Here is a 13,332-nt window from a genome sequence, read left to right as displayed (position 1 = left end):
CACTCATGTCTGCTCATAATGCATTGTTGCACATTTCTTCTCATTGAAGCTTGAATCACTTAACTGTTATCACTAATGCTTTTTCTGCATGTTATTTGGCCACAGTTAAATAAAGATGAATATTTATGTGGCACACGTCTTTATACCTTATTGTCTCCGCCAGGCCGAAAGGCATGGCGAGAGAGTATGTTTTCGCCCCTGTCCGTCCGTCCGTGTGTCCGTGTGTCCGTCCGTCCGTCCGTCCGTCCGTGTGTCCTGTCTGTGTGTCTCAGGCACCGTTGGCCCGGTCGCTGCGAAACTGTGCACACACACTCCCTGGATGCCAATTCAGAACCTCTGCCTCAAATTTTTCACATAGGCCTGTCATAGCGCCACCAGGAGGCCGATTTGTGCAAAACCCATTTTCCTACAGTTTTTAACCAAACCTCATGCAAATCGGTACACAGTATCTCTATAGTCATGTGATCAACCCTGATCTGTCCGATTTCCCATATTCCATCCTCATTGGCTAAGGTTACCATCCAAAGTTTGCAGGATTGGTCCGTTTTGAACAAACTGCCTCAAATCATGAACGCAGCTTGCCATTTCCATAAAATTGCACACGCACATTCCCACTAGGCCGAGGAAGAAATGGCACTTAAAACCTTTTACATCAGCCTCATGGTGGCGCTATAACAGGCCGATTTGCATTTTTAACTATAACTGCACCAATCTGCGTGAAACTTTGCACGCCTACTCCCTAGAGGCCAAGGAAAAACATCTGCACTGCATTTTTCACATGTGCTTTTTACAGCGCCACCAGGAGGCCGACCGTCAAATACATTTTTGGATATTAATCCTTCAGATTTTATCCAAACATCACGCACATCGGTACACAGTATCTCTATAGTCATGTGATCAAGACGCATCTGTCCGATATTTCATATTCCATCCTGATTGGCTAAGGTTGACTTCCAAAGTTTGCAGGATTGGTCCGTTTTGAACAAAATGTCTGAAATCATGAACGTGGCGTGCGATTTCCGTGAAAATTTGCACGCACATTCCCACTAGGCCGAGGAAGAAATGCCACCCTTTTCACATTGGCCTATTATAGCGCCACCAGGAGGCCACAATAACTTACCTGACCTGGCGGAGACCTGTGCTCCGAGGAGCACTTTTTCTAGTTACATTTAGTTCACAAGTGCATGTGATTAATTTTTGTATATACTGTAACATTCAGATAGACAGACAGACAGGCCTTTGTTGATCCCGAGAGGGAAATTCAGTTGTCATATTGATTGATTGATTGAATACTTTATTAACAGTTTGCAAAGACAAGCACAGGGAAGTACAGTTCAATACAAGGTCTGTTAAGAGGACTTTAAACCCAGGAAAGCACTATGGCTTGTTTCCATTGGGGTCCTTTGTACTCAATTCATCAGAAAAATAAAAAATAAAAAACAAAATAGCAGTCCTGCAGTTACGAAAAACAAGATAGATACAGAAAAAAAGACTGTGTGTGTGTGCTTGTGTGCTTGTGTGCACGTGCGTTTATGTTCCCTAAAATTAACCAAACACATTTTGCCTAACCTTAAGGTAATAACAAAAAGAGCATGTACACTTGGTCATTAGTAACTTGTGGTCAGGTCAACTCAATGTATAGGCGGGTGCATATATGAAAAAAAAGCACCTTACCCAAAAAAAATTGGAACAAAAGGTTTCTCAACTGTTTTCTGTAGTATGTGGTGTCCTGAATAACATACTAAAAGTCTACCAAAGTTTGATCACTGGAAAGGTGTTATTTTCAAGATGGCGTCCACAATGCCCAAAAAATCATTAAAACAGCCTAACTCCTTCATTATTTATCCTAGACAAGTACTTTTTGTGTCTAACCGTATGTTTTTGGGGCCTAGGAATCCATTGGACTTGTCCAAATTGCAGAGATACAATTAGATAATTGTGAATTCAAATATTTAGTTTGTGACTCTATTAAAACCCTTTGAAATGGTCTCCCATTTCAAGTTAACTAGTACAACAATACCATGCAGGAATTCAATGATCGCATCTACACGACCAGTGAGCAACACAGATAATCCACAGATTCTAGGATGAAACGAGATCACGCTGACCAGGAAAAGATCAAAGAAAAACACTTTTAAACCATTCTCTCTAGACCCATCTCTGAGAAACATTGTGACTGGTGTAGTCGCCAAAGAAGACGTGAATGTTCATGAGTTTGAGACTGTTGGGAATGAGTTAATTGAAAAAAAAATTGGAAAGCCCATTTTTGGGATCTCATTCAAACGCAAAGACCGGGCTAAAACCCTTGCAGATGAGTCTAGCATCAAAGTTACCAAAGACCGAACCATTGATCCTGCTCTGTTCTTCCAACGATTTCTGATTATGTCAAAAACCGGAGACCTTTCACTGGAAGATGTAATGACCTATGAGCTCAGCCCATTCCCTGCAGCCCTGTTTGAAGCCAAATAAATATTCCGTAAGGCTGACAAACCCCAACTAGCTCAGGCAGTGACTGAACTGTCAAGCGAAGAATCAAAGAAAACTATACTGGATTCTATCCCACCAACTGAACAGTATGTCCTTCATGGTGGCTCCCTGATTCATCGCTTGCCATGGAAAATGGGTGACAGTTATGGTGTCATTGCACAGTCCTATGCTGACTTTACCATACACCAATATGGTAAAGCCGCTGTAATTTTTGATGGTTATAGTGACAGTCCTTCCATCAAAGACAATACGCATCAGCGACGTGGGCAAAACACCCACCCAATCGTTAGCTTCACTGCACAAACTGAGTTTGTGGGAAGAAAGGATTCCTATCCAGATCTTGTAACAAACAAGGACTTATTAAGCTTGTGACTGAGGAACTGCAGAAGGGCTGCACTGTTATCAATTCACCAGGGGATGCAGACGTGGACATTGTCAAGGTTGCAATCAAGGCATCACAACATCAGCCCACAACCTTGATAGGGGAAGATATAGACTTGCTCGTTCTTCTTCTCTCCTATGCTGAGAAGAACAATAGAGGCCTCTATTTTCGTTCGGACAAATCCAAAGTTCGTAAAGTGTATGACATCAGCGAGATGAAACAAGTCCTGGGTAGAGACTTGTGCTCTCAGATGCTGTTTATTCATGCTTTCACGGGATGTGATACAACGTCACACATTTTTGGTGTTGGCAAAAAGTCAGCGTTCCAGAAACTTGTGAAGGGTCAACCATCCAGACCTGTGTGAATGGGTTTCTGCTCCCAAATCAAGCAAAAAATGTGGTAGAGTACCTTGGGAGCAAGGCAATGGCAGTTATGTTTGGTGGCAAGAATACAGATTCACTTTCATCTTTGCGCTACAAACTTCTTAGCAAGAAAATTGTGTCTGCCAAATCATTTGTCAACCCAGAACATCTCCCTCCAACAGAGCCCTCGACTAAATATCACTGCCAAAGAGTTTATTACCAGATCATGGTGTGGACTGAAATGGAGAGTGACATGAATCCGGTGGATTGGGGATGGAGATTGGAGGACAATCACTTTGTGCCAGTTATGACCAATAAAACTGTCTCCTGCATATGGTCCACTGTAATTGCAAAACTGCCTGCCAAACATAACGGTGTAGTAGCAGATAATACGGACTGCCATATGTATGCCTGCTTGTGGACCATGTCAAGTCGAGAATTGTGAGAATCCGCATAATCAACCTTTATGGGAGGAAGAGTGTGATAACTCATTGTAAATCTGGTGTGGATCCAAGAAAAAGAGAAAAGAAAAGAAAAATACAAAGAAATATGAAAACAAAATACAAAAAATACAAAAACTATATAAAATACAAAAGCATGAAAGAAAAAAGTTTTTAAAAAAATAGGGGTTAGCGGTACTGAGCCTTCACGCGGCGGCCCTGTTTTGACTAATTTCACAGTACCACGCAGTAATAATGCATTTATTCCCAAAATAAATTGTTGAAAGCTTCAACAGAATTTGAATTATAAGTAAAATCACCAATGCTGGGCATTATGTCACGTGGAAAAGGAGAAATGTCCATTTATATTGGACAAGTTTCTTAATTCTTTACATAAATACCCTTATAACCAATTTTTTTATACATAATTGTACTTATAATCACTTCACTATAATGTATATAAGCTAATTGGATTCCTAGATCACCAAAACATAGGGTTAGACACCAAAATTACTTGTCTAGGATGAATAATGGAGGAGTAATGGTCTTTTAAGGAACTGGCGGCGGCCATCTTGAATATTTTACATTTCTAGTGGTCCGATTTTGGTAGACTTTTGATATGTTATTAAGTACACCTGATACTACAATAAACCATTGAGAAACCTTTTGTTCCAATTTTTTTTGGGTCAAACCATATCTGCACCCGCCTATAATGCGCAGTCAGCGCAGAAGAGCATGTCTGTCACCCGCCCCACCCCCACCACACACACACACACACACACACACACACACACACACACACACACACACACACACACACACACACACACACACACACACACACACACACACACACACACACACACACAGACACACAGCTTTTTCATGCGCAGTCGCTTCTGTGGGGTGCACACTTTTCGTCGCAGATGATGATGATTGGCTGTTGAAACGGACCATCCGGAAGTACATTGCGAGCAGAAATATATAACACTTTATGATTATTAGAAAAGGAGACACATGTGAAGGTGGAAAAGAAAGAATAAGTAATTATATACTTTTGCATGAGCGATTTTTGTAGCAAGTTGGGAGAGAAGTGGACCAGTGCTTTGGCCGGCGCACGGCTCTCTGATTGAGGTGTCCAGATAGGAGAAAGTGTCATTTGTTATGCCTATCTCTCTCATTTCTCTCTCTCTTACTAGACCACAGCTGCTGTCTGCTCTGCTCTCATTCCATTATAAAGACTGTAGTAGGCTATAGGTTGTTTTGTTCTCCTTCTGATAAGTCTGGTTTTAACAAAACAGGTGAACTGAATGCCTAACTTAAAAAGTCTTCAGAGTATGATGGGTGCTGACTGACCTAAAAGCCCAACAAATAATAAAGTCGTCAGAACTCTCAAATAAGTATAACACATTTAATGATGCACAGCAACAGAAGGAAACAGCATTAGCCCTTTCTCTGTGTTTCTGAGTCGTGTGGGTGTGTGAAGTGTGGTTTCGGAACATGGCAAATATAGCTATCTCATGCATGTCACACCCAAAGTGTGAACTTAGTTCCGTCTCTTTTAAGTTAGTCTTCCTCTTTTGACTTCTGTTCTCCAACAAGTTGTGCAAGGAATGTAGTTTGAAGATGAACTAGAATGGCTGAGCATGTGTACGCCATACCAGACCTGACAACAAATGTCAGATATGGCAGAAGAGAGAGGCAGGAGGAGAAGGAGGAGAGAGGAGAGAGAGAGGAGAGGATAGTAGACATCTATGTCTCTGCAGACGACCTTGACCCTGACCCTGGTACCCAGCAGGATACAGTACAGCAGAACACAACTCAAGCGCAGCATGGAGGTAAAACTAAACACTACAATGATTAACTGACATGTATGGATGTTACGCAAGAGCAGTGGTGTAGTTTTAGATGTGTCTATATAGGCCTACTGAAAATTATTTCAAGGTGGCAAAAATGATCATATGTGTGGGTCAACTTAAAGTGACAGTTTACTCAATTGTCAATTAGTTTCTTAGAAGCACTGTATGTAATTTATATAGTAATGTTTTCAAAGTCACTTGACTTCTGCTGCGTTAATATTTGCTTCATAATGGCCTCACACTTAAAAGACAGGATTTATTTTACTGAAGGAATGACCAACCAATCAATCAGAGCCACTGTTTACATGAAAAAACATTACGTTATTTGCATGCTTTTAATTAAACATTTGAATTTATTCATGTGATTTATTCATGTTTCATGTGCTCTGCCTTATTTAATCTACAAAAAAAACAAACATTGGAAGCAATAACTTGAAAAGGTTGGATACTCGATACCATGGGGGAACAACACAGGGCATAGAAATGGTATTGCATACATTTGTCATTTTAACAAAAGATAAACATAACTATTATATGTCTGATATTGTCTATATCATGACACAAACTATTATTGTCTTGAGGTATGATGATAATGTACTTTATTAATGTAAAGTGTCCTAAGAAACCTGTGCTTTAATTTGGTTATCAATTAGATGTTGAAACTGTTGATGATGTGTAAACCTCATATGCACCGCTGCTGTTTTCTGGCCATTCTGAACAAAAGACAAGACAAATTACATGGAAAGAGGAAGTGTAATCAATTGACGTTTGTCAGCAAGAGTAAGGGGGAAGATGTACAAGACTGTATAGTGAACCCAGCCATGCTGCACGGCTTGGAAATGGTGACACTGATGAAAAGCAGAGCTGAAGGAGGCAGAATTGAAGATGCCACAATTCTCATTAGGTGTGACAAGGAGGGACACGATCAGAAATGACTACAGTAGAGGGTCAGCCCAGGTTAGAAGGTTTGGGGATAAAACAAGAGAGGTGAGGTTGAGATGGTTTGGACATGTGCAGAGATGGGATGAAGGGTACATTGGGAGAAGGATACTGAAGAGGGAGCTGATAGGCAAGAGGAGAAGAGGAAGTCCAAAGAGGAGGTTTATGGATGCAGTGAGAGAGGACCAAAGAGGAGGTTTATGGATCAATCAGAATCAGAATCAGTTTTATTGTCACATCACAGGTTTACAAGGTAAAAAAGTGGGTGAAATTCTTTTTTGTACATCGTTCCCATCGCAACGTTAGTTTCCATAGAAAGAAGAGGGGGGGGGGGGGGGGGGAGAAGAAGAGGGTGGGGGGCAAGTGGGAAGGAGATCAAAACAAGAGAGCAACAGAAGGCCAGACAAGTTATCTACATATTTACAAATTACCTGAGATAATAAAAAACAAAAAAAAAACTAAACTACTAACTAAACTAAGGTGCCTGAGCATAGCAGCAATGTATTGTATACATTGCTGCTATTGCTGGATGTAGTGAGAGAGGACATGCAGGTGGCTGGAGTGACTGAGGGAGGTGCAGAAAAAATAAACAGATGGAAACAGATTATCTGCCATAGATTAAAGAACTAACAAGTTCAGTTTCAAACCACTCTACGTTCATGGAGTCAATTAAGAAGAACATACATTACTTGTTATCTGTCATAAAGAACTTGTCAAAAGGTGTCATTTATTTTAAACTTTGAAGCCTCTGAACTAACCTCATAGGTTTGGCTTGTGTTTTTCAGGCTCTGACGATCCAAAGAACAATCGTGCCAGAGCTGCTGCAGTGTGTCTGGGTCTGCTGTGTGTAATCCTATTAGCTATCATCACTGGCCTGGGCATACACAGTGAGTGTCATTCTAAATAAACAGTGTCTTTACATGTTATAATTCATTCAGTAATATTGTTGATGCTGTTGCTTTAAATACACATGGTACTAATTTGGGGCAGGTGGATTGGTGTGAGACATTGGACAGGTAAATTGACAATTTCTGGAGGCGGAGTGCCGTGTTTTTCACCACATTTGCCTGTTTTGTTGTTCTGGGGACTTGTTGCGTAATTTGTGCCGGCTGCCTTTTGGGACCAGGTCTACCGGCAAATGCAGACTTGTGACTCGCGCCCATTTTCAGCACACTTCAGTTGGCAGACAGACAGCCAGACAGACAAACATCTACAAAATCACACAAACATGCTGATATATTTTGTTTGTCTGTTTCACTTTTGTATTAAAGCGTCACTATGTAACTTTTTTAATGACTACAATGTAATGCTGTCCAATCTTTATGGTATAACGAAAAACATCACATGGATGCACCTGGGACGTATCATCAGTGTTGTAGCCTGGGGTCATAGGATGTTTCGGGTCTCGCAACATACACCCTCACCCAGGTGACCCAGCCAGGGTTGATCAAGCCCCGACTTACGTCCCAGTAGCTACCCACGGTCAGTCCTATAGGGCAAGACAGGGCCACTCAGTCCGCTTCTCCGGAAATACTCTGCCGGGACTCGGGGAGGCTCTGGCACGTGGAGGGACTAGGCTCTGTGGGTTGTCTCCTGGCCGGGCTCCTCCTTCGTCTCACCAGGTCCAGGACCTGAGCGTTGCACCAGACTCCCCTGCTCCAAACATTTCATTCTGGTGTGATGGTGTCTTGGCCCGTGATGGTACTGCAATGACCACCATGGCCCGTGGTGGTACTGCAGGCTCCCTTGCGTCTTACTTGAATGGTAGAGTAAGTTAATAAAATATAACTTATACTGCTCTTCTATTGAGACAATTAGGTCAAAGACATGTCTCAACTAGACACTGATATTCCCCTGAGCACGCAGGCAGGCTCTATTAGCTCAATGGTAAAAGTATCAGCACATAAACAGGATCAAATCTGGAGTAGAAGAGGAAAGTTACATTTGAGCTGTCTTAAAAAAAAAAAAAAAAAATGTCGAAACATTTTATCCAACTAAGCTGTGATCTGCCTTATAAAGCTGTACTAATTAGATAGATAGATAGATAGATAGATAGATAGATAGATAGATAGATAGATAGATAGATAGATAGATAGATAGATAGATAGATAGATAGATAGATAGATTCACAATGGAGCGGTGCCAGACCCAAATCGCAGAGGGCATTTTTTTTTTTGCACTGGCAGATTCGTCTGGTCCCAGGCTAGCACAATGTTGGGTCTCGTAAAGTGTCTTGAGGCAACTTGTTGTGATTTGGCCATCAATGTTCAATCATCGCCAGACATCATTGAACAGTTTTGTGTACTTTTGCCATTTATAGTCCAGTGTGCGCCAACCTTACTCAGAACTTGCCAACCCATTTTATAGACAACATTTCTCACAGAGAGATATGCACAGACACAAAAAATTATGTTAATCTCCTGGCCAGATGTCTACTCAGGGTCCACTATACAGTATGTCCATGTGGACCCTGAGCAGATGGCCACCTGTGAGCTCCACGCAAGCAGTCATTTGCTGGATGTCCGTCCATGTAATTTATTTTGGAAATGAATTGGACATGAACTGTACAGTGAAAAACCCTTTTTTGGACCAGCACCAGATGTATTATTATAAGATAATTGTACGTAATCTGCGCTTGGCGGTGTGTTTGAGGTGTTGTAGATTTGTTGTTGATATCTCTCCACCTCCTGCACAAGAACATCAGTTTACTCTGGAGAGAAATTATTATTATAAGTTTCTGAGACTGTGGAAATGACTCAGTACTCAGTACTGCTCTTAAAGTTCATGAAAAGCAATCATTTCATTGGTCATGATTGAATCCACCTGCAACACAATATAATCATTCCACTTATTCATACTCATCCTAATCCAACCCACCTCACAACTTCACTTGTGGATACTCCACCCTTCTGATAAATATTAAACATCTGTCAGCACACCCCATCCACAACGCCGTTGACTGAGCTTCACACCAATTCACCTGTTCCCCCAAAAATAAATTATTTTGTATCCTTGTCAAAATAAAGGGATATTTATATTTCACTTCGTCATTCTACTTGGGCTTTTGTGAACACCCCAGACAGTTTTTAAGTTGCTTGATTAAGTTTTTAGATATTTGACATTCATTTTATCAGACATGCCCTTTTCCTATATAAACCCATTGTAACTTCAAACTCCATTTTAACCATGTTGGATTCATTGAAAACACCCGTCCTTGGTTCTGGTGACTGATATTGTCCTTCTAATGTTGTGTTTTTTTAATTACTTACTTACTTGCTTCATTTATTTTATTGTATTATTTTATAATTTTAAGAAAATATAAAAAATAAATGAAAAAGGTAATTGAAAAAACATGCCCCCCTCTGGCCCCTCACACATTGGCAGGACAATATTAGTCACCAGAACCAAGGACAGGGGTGTTTTCAATGAATCTAAAATTGATTGAAATACCACCAAAGTGGAAAAAGCTCCAAACTCCAAAATAAAGGATGCACGACTTACACATTCTTATTTATTGAGAACGCTTGATGCGTTTCGGCTCAGGATCTGTGATTTTGTGTACTGATATTGTGAACTGCTGTATTGGTTGTGATTGTGATATGGCGTAACTGATTAACTGATTGCCACGCAAGGACCTCCCCCCTACACAGGTGGGGATGATAATGTGTATGCTTTAAAGAGGGGCTTACATCCCCATTATCACTTTTTAAATCTGCTCTGAGGAAGGCTGTGGCCGAAATGCATCAAACGTTCTCAATAAATAAGAATGTGGAAGCGCACCTGCTTTTTTTTCTTACCATGTTTAAAATGGAGTTTGAAGTTACAATTGGTTTGTATAGGAAGGGGGCATGTCAGATAAGATGTATATCAAGTATCTAAATACTGAATCAAGTAACTTAAAAAACAGGTCTGGGGTGTTCACAAAAGCCTGAGTAGATGTTAAAATGACCCCAAACATGTTTGAAAGTGAAATATCACTTTAAGATTTACTATCAGAACAAAGTTTTATGTAAACTTCATCAGTTTGTTCATTCATTCTCCTTGCAGATTCTGAACTGGTCAACGACCTAGAACAGTTACAGTTCAGAAATATCAACCTGACCGAACAGAATGACCAGATACAGTCCAGATATGACGATCTCACTGAACAGAACGACCAGATACAGTCCAGATATCACAACCTGACTAAACACAATGATGAGTTACAGTCCAGATATGACAGTGTAACTGCAGAGCGAGATGAGCTGAAGAGGAGGCTCTGTGGTCAGTGAAACATCACTGTTTTATTGTTATATCATGTTGTTCATCATTTGTCATTCATCTGAACAAATTCAAATACAGTGTCTATCTTTATTGTATTGTTTTTTTGTTTGTTTTTGCAAAATATGTTTATTGCTTTTTCAGACAGACAAAATACAAACACTTAAACAAACAAGAAATAATAAAACAAAATACAGCTCAGACACAACATTCATGAAGTAAATTGAAAAGTGTATGAAATTAAAAAGATAAGTAAGAACATGATCACAGGACACGATCTCCCGGCCAACGATAGCCTCCCAACAAGGAAAGGAAAGACACCATTTACAATAATTCAAGACGTGTGAAAACACCAGTTACCAGAGGCACAAGGACATTAGACATGACAAAATGCTGGCCTACAAGAAAGCTAGGGCCGGTGTGGGATTCCCCCAAGCACAGTGGCAGACAGCGTAGGCCCAATAAAAGACAGATATGGATCCCATATATTGTAAAAAGTGTCCAATTTGGAATGCAACATACTGTACATGTAATGTATTCACAAGGGATACAGTCCACCACAATATTATGCCACATTCTTTTGCATGGAGCATCGTCCTTGATCCAAAACAAAATAATGTTTCTTTATTGTATTGTTATTAGAACCCCATGGATTTACATTTGCTGGTGGAGTGTGTTATTACATCTCTACTGAGAAGAAAACCTGGGACCAGAGCAGACAATACTGTAGAGACAAACAATCAGACCTGATGGTCATAAACAGCAAAGAAAAACAGGTATGCGGTGTGTGTGTGTGTGTGTGTGTGTGTGTGTGTGTGTGTGTGTGTGTGTGTGTGTGTGCGTGCGTGCGTGCGTGCGTGCGTGCGTGCGTGCGTGCGTGCGTGCGTGCGTGCGTGCGTGCGTGCGTGCGTGCGTGCGTGCGTGCGTGCGCTGTAACCATATACAGTTTGTACTTCAGTAACCAGCAGCTTTTCTGTCCAGGACTTTGTTAACAGAACTGTTGAATGGAACCAGGAGGCGTGGCTGGGTTTGACTGACAAAGAGGTAGAAGAAGAGTGGAAATGGGTAGATGGAACCCGACTGACCACACCAACGTAAGACTTTACCTTCATTTCTATTAACATAATAATCACATTTCACATACAGTACAGGTATTTCATATTTGCTTCTTTTTTTCGTATTAATGGTATTAATTAAAGTACCACACTGTCACTAAGACAATCATCCCGTCGTCTATTTTGTACAGTTAATTTGTAACTAATATCTAGAATATCGTTTGAGGTCATGGTTAAATGTAATGTAAGTGTATTGTAATTAATCAAATGGTCCTACTTCTCCAGGTACTGGCGCCCTGGTGAGCCCAATAACTCTCGTGAAGAAGACTGTGTTGTGTTTGTTAATGGTTTCTGGGATGACAGATCATGCAATTCTCGTTCTAAATACTGTTGGATCTGTGAAAGACTTATCTAGTGAAATGTACTGTATTAGTTAGCTGTGTGTGGGTACAGGTACATGACCCATGACCCACCTGATTCCAACACACTTTGCTAATCTGGGATGGCTCAGGGTAGAAGACAGGGTTAAGCAATACAAAAATGGATTGTTATGTAAGATAGTCAAAGGGGCTCTGCCCTCAATACCCTCATAACTGACTAACTTCTCCAAAGTGAGTGACACCCACAGCTACAATACTAGAGGGAGCGACAATGAGCTGGTACTACCCAAATGCCAAAATGTGAAGTGACCTGTCATAGCAATACCAAAACAAAAAAAAAACAGCACAAAACCAACCACTTTCATGACGAGAAGCTATCAAAGGTTTATTTCTGAAGTATTATGTGACTCATTCCTCCTTTCAAGTGATGAAGTTTAGTGGTCTGTTGAATCCACCTTTTCTATTCATATACTGCCTGTATTTTTACTTCTGGGATACGTTATGATATTATTACGCGTTGTGAGCTTGTTGATCGGCTATTTTCAGCGAAAGCTTTCCCCACAATCCGGATGCTGAGGTTTAAGTGGTTAATTGCACTTGAGCTTATCTAATTTGTTTTAACTTTTCATATTTTGTTGTGTAAATGCATATTATTTGTTCTGCTTTGTTCTGTTTTGCTTTAACCATGTACAGCACTGTGGTCAGCTTTGGTTGTTGTAAATGTGCTTCATAAATAAAGTTTGGTTTTATTTTGATTTGATGACACTTTGAATATCAAGGCCCTATCTTGCCTTACCCCTTATACCTAAACCTTTTTGGCATTTTTCTACATCCACACGTTGAAAGCTTGTAGATCGGCTATTTGAACTATTTTAAAATGTTTTTCAAAATAGTAAAAAATGCCTAAACATAGGCATAAGGGGTAAGGCCCTCAAGTCTGCACATACAAATATGTGCACGCAATGTAAATGTACACTTAGAGATACATGTACAGTGCACACATACACATATATGAATAACGTTTAGAAGTAGGATGCAGGATGCGGCCGTTTGAAGATCGCGCATGAATGAACGGGTAACCACTGTACCTTCAAGTACTGTCTGCTGTGACCAATGTGTAACCCCACTAAACAATTAAAAGGCAGGACTCTCAAGTAAAATAGAAACA

This window comes from Gymnoscopelus braueri, assembly GCF_963280865.1.
Source record: "Gymnoscopelus braueri genome assembly, chromosome: 2".
Classification (NCBI taxonomy): Eukaryota; Metazoa; Chordata; class Actinopteri; order Myctophiformes; family Myctophidae; genus Gymnoscopelus; species Gymnoscopelus braueri.
The sequence above is the reverse complement of the archived record's forward strand: the minus strand, read 5'-3'. Positions refer to the sequence as shown.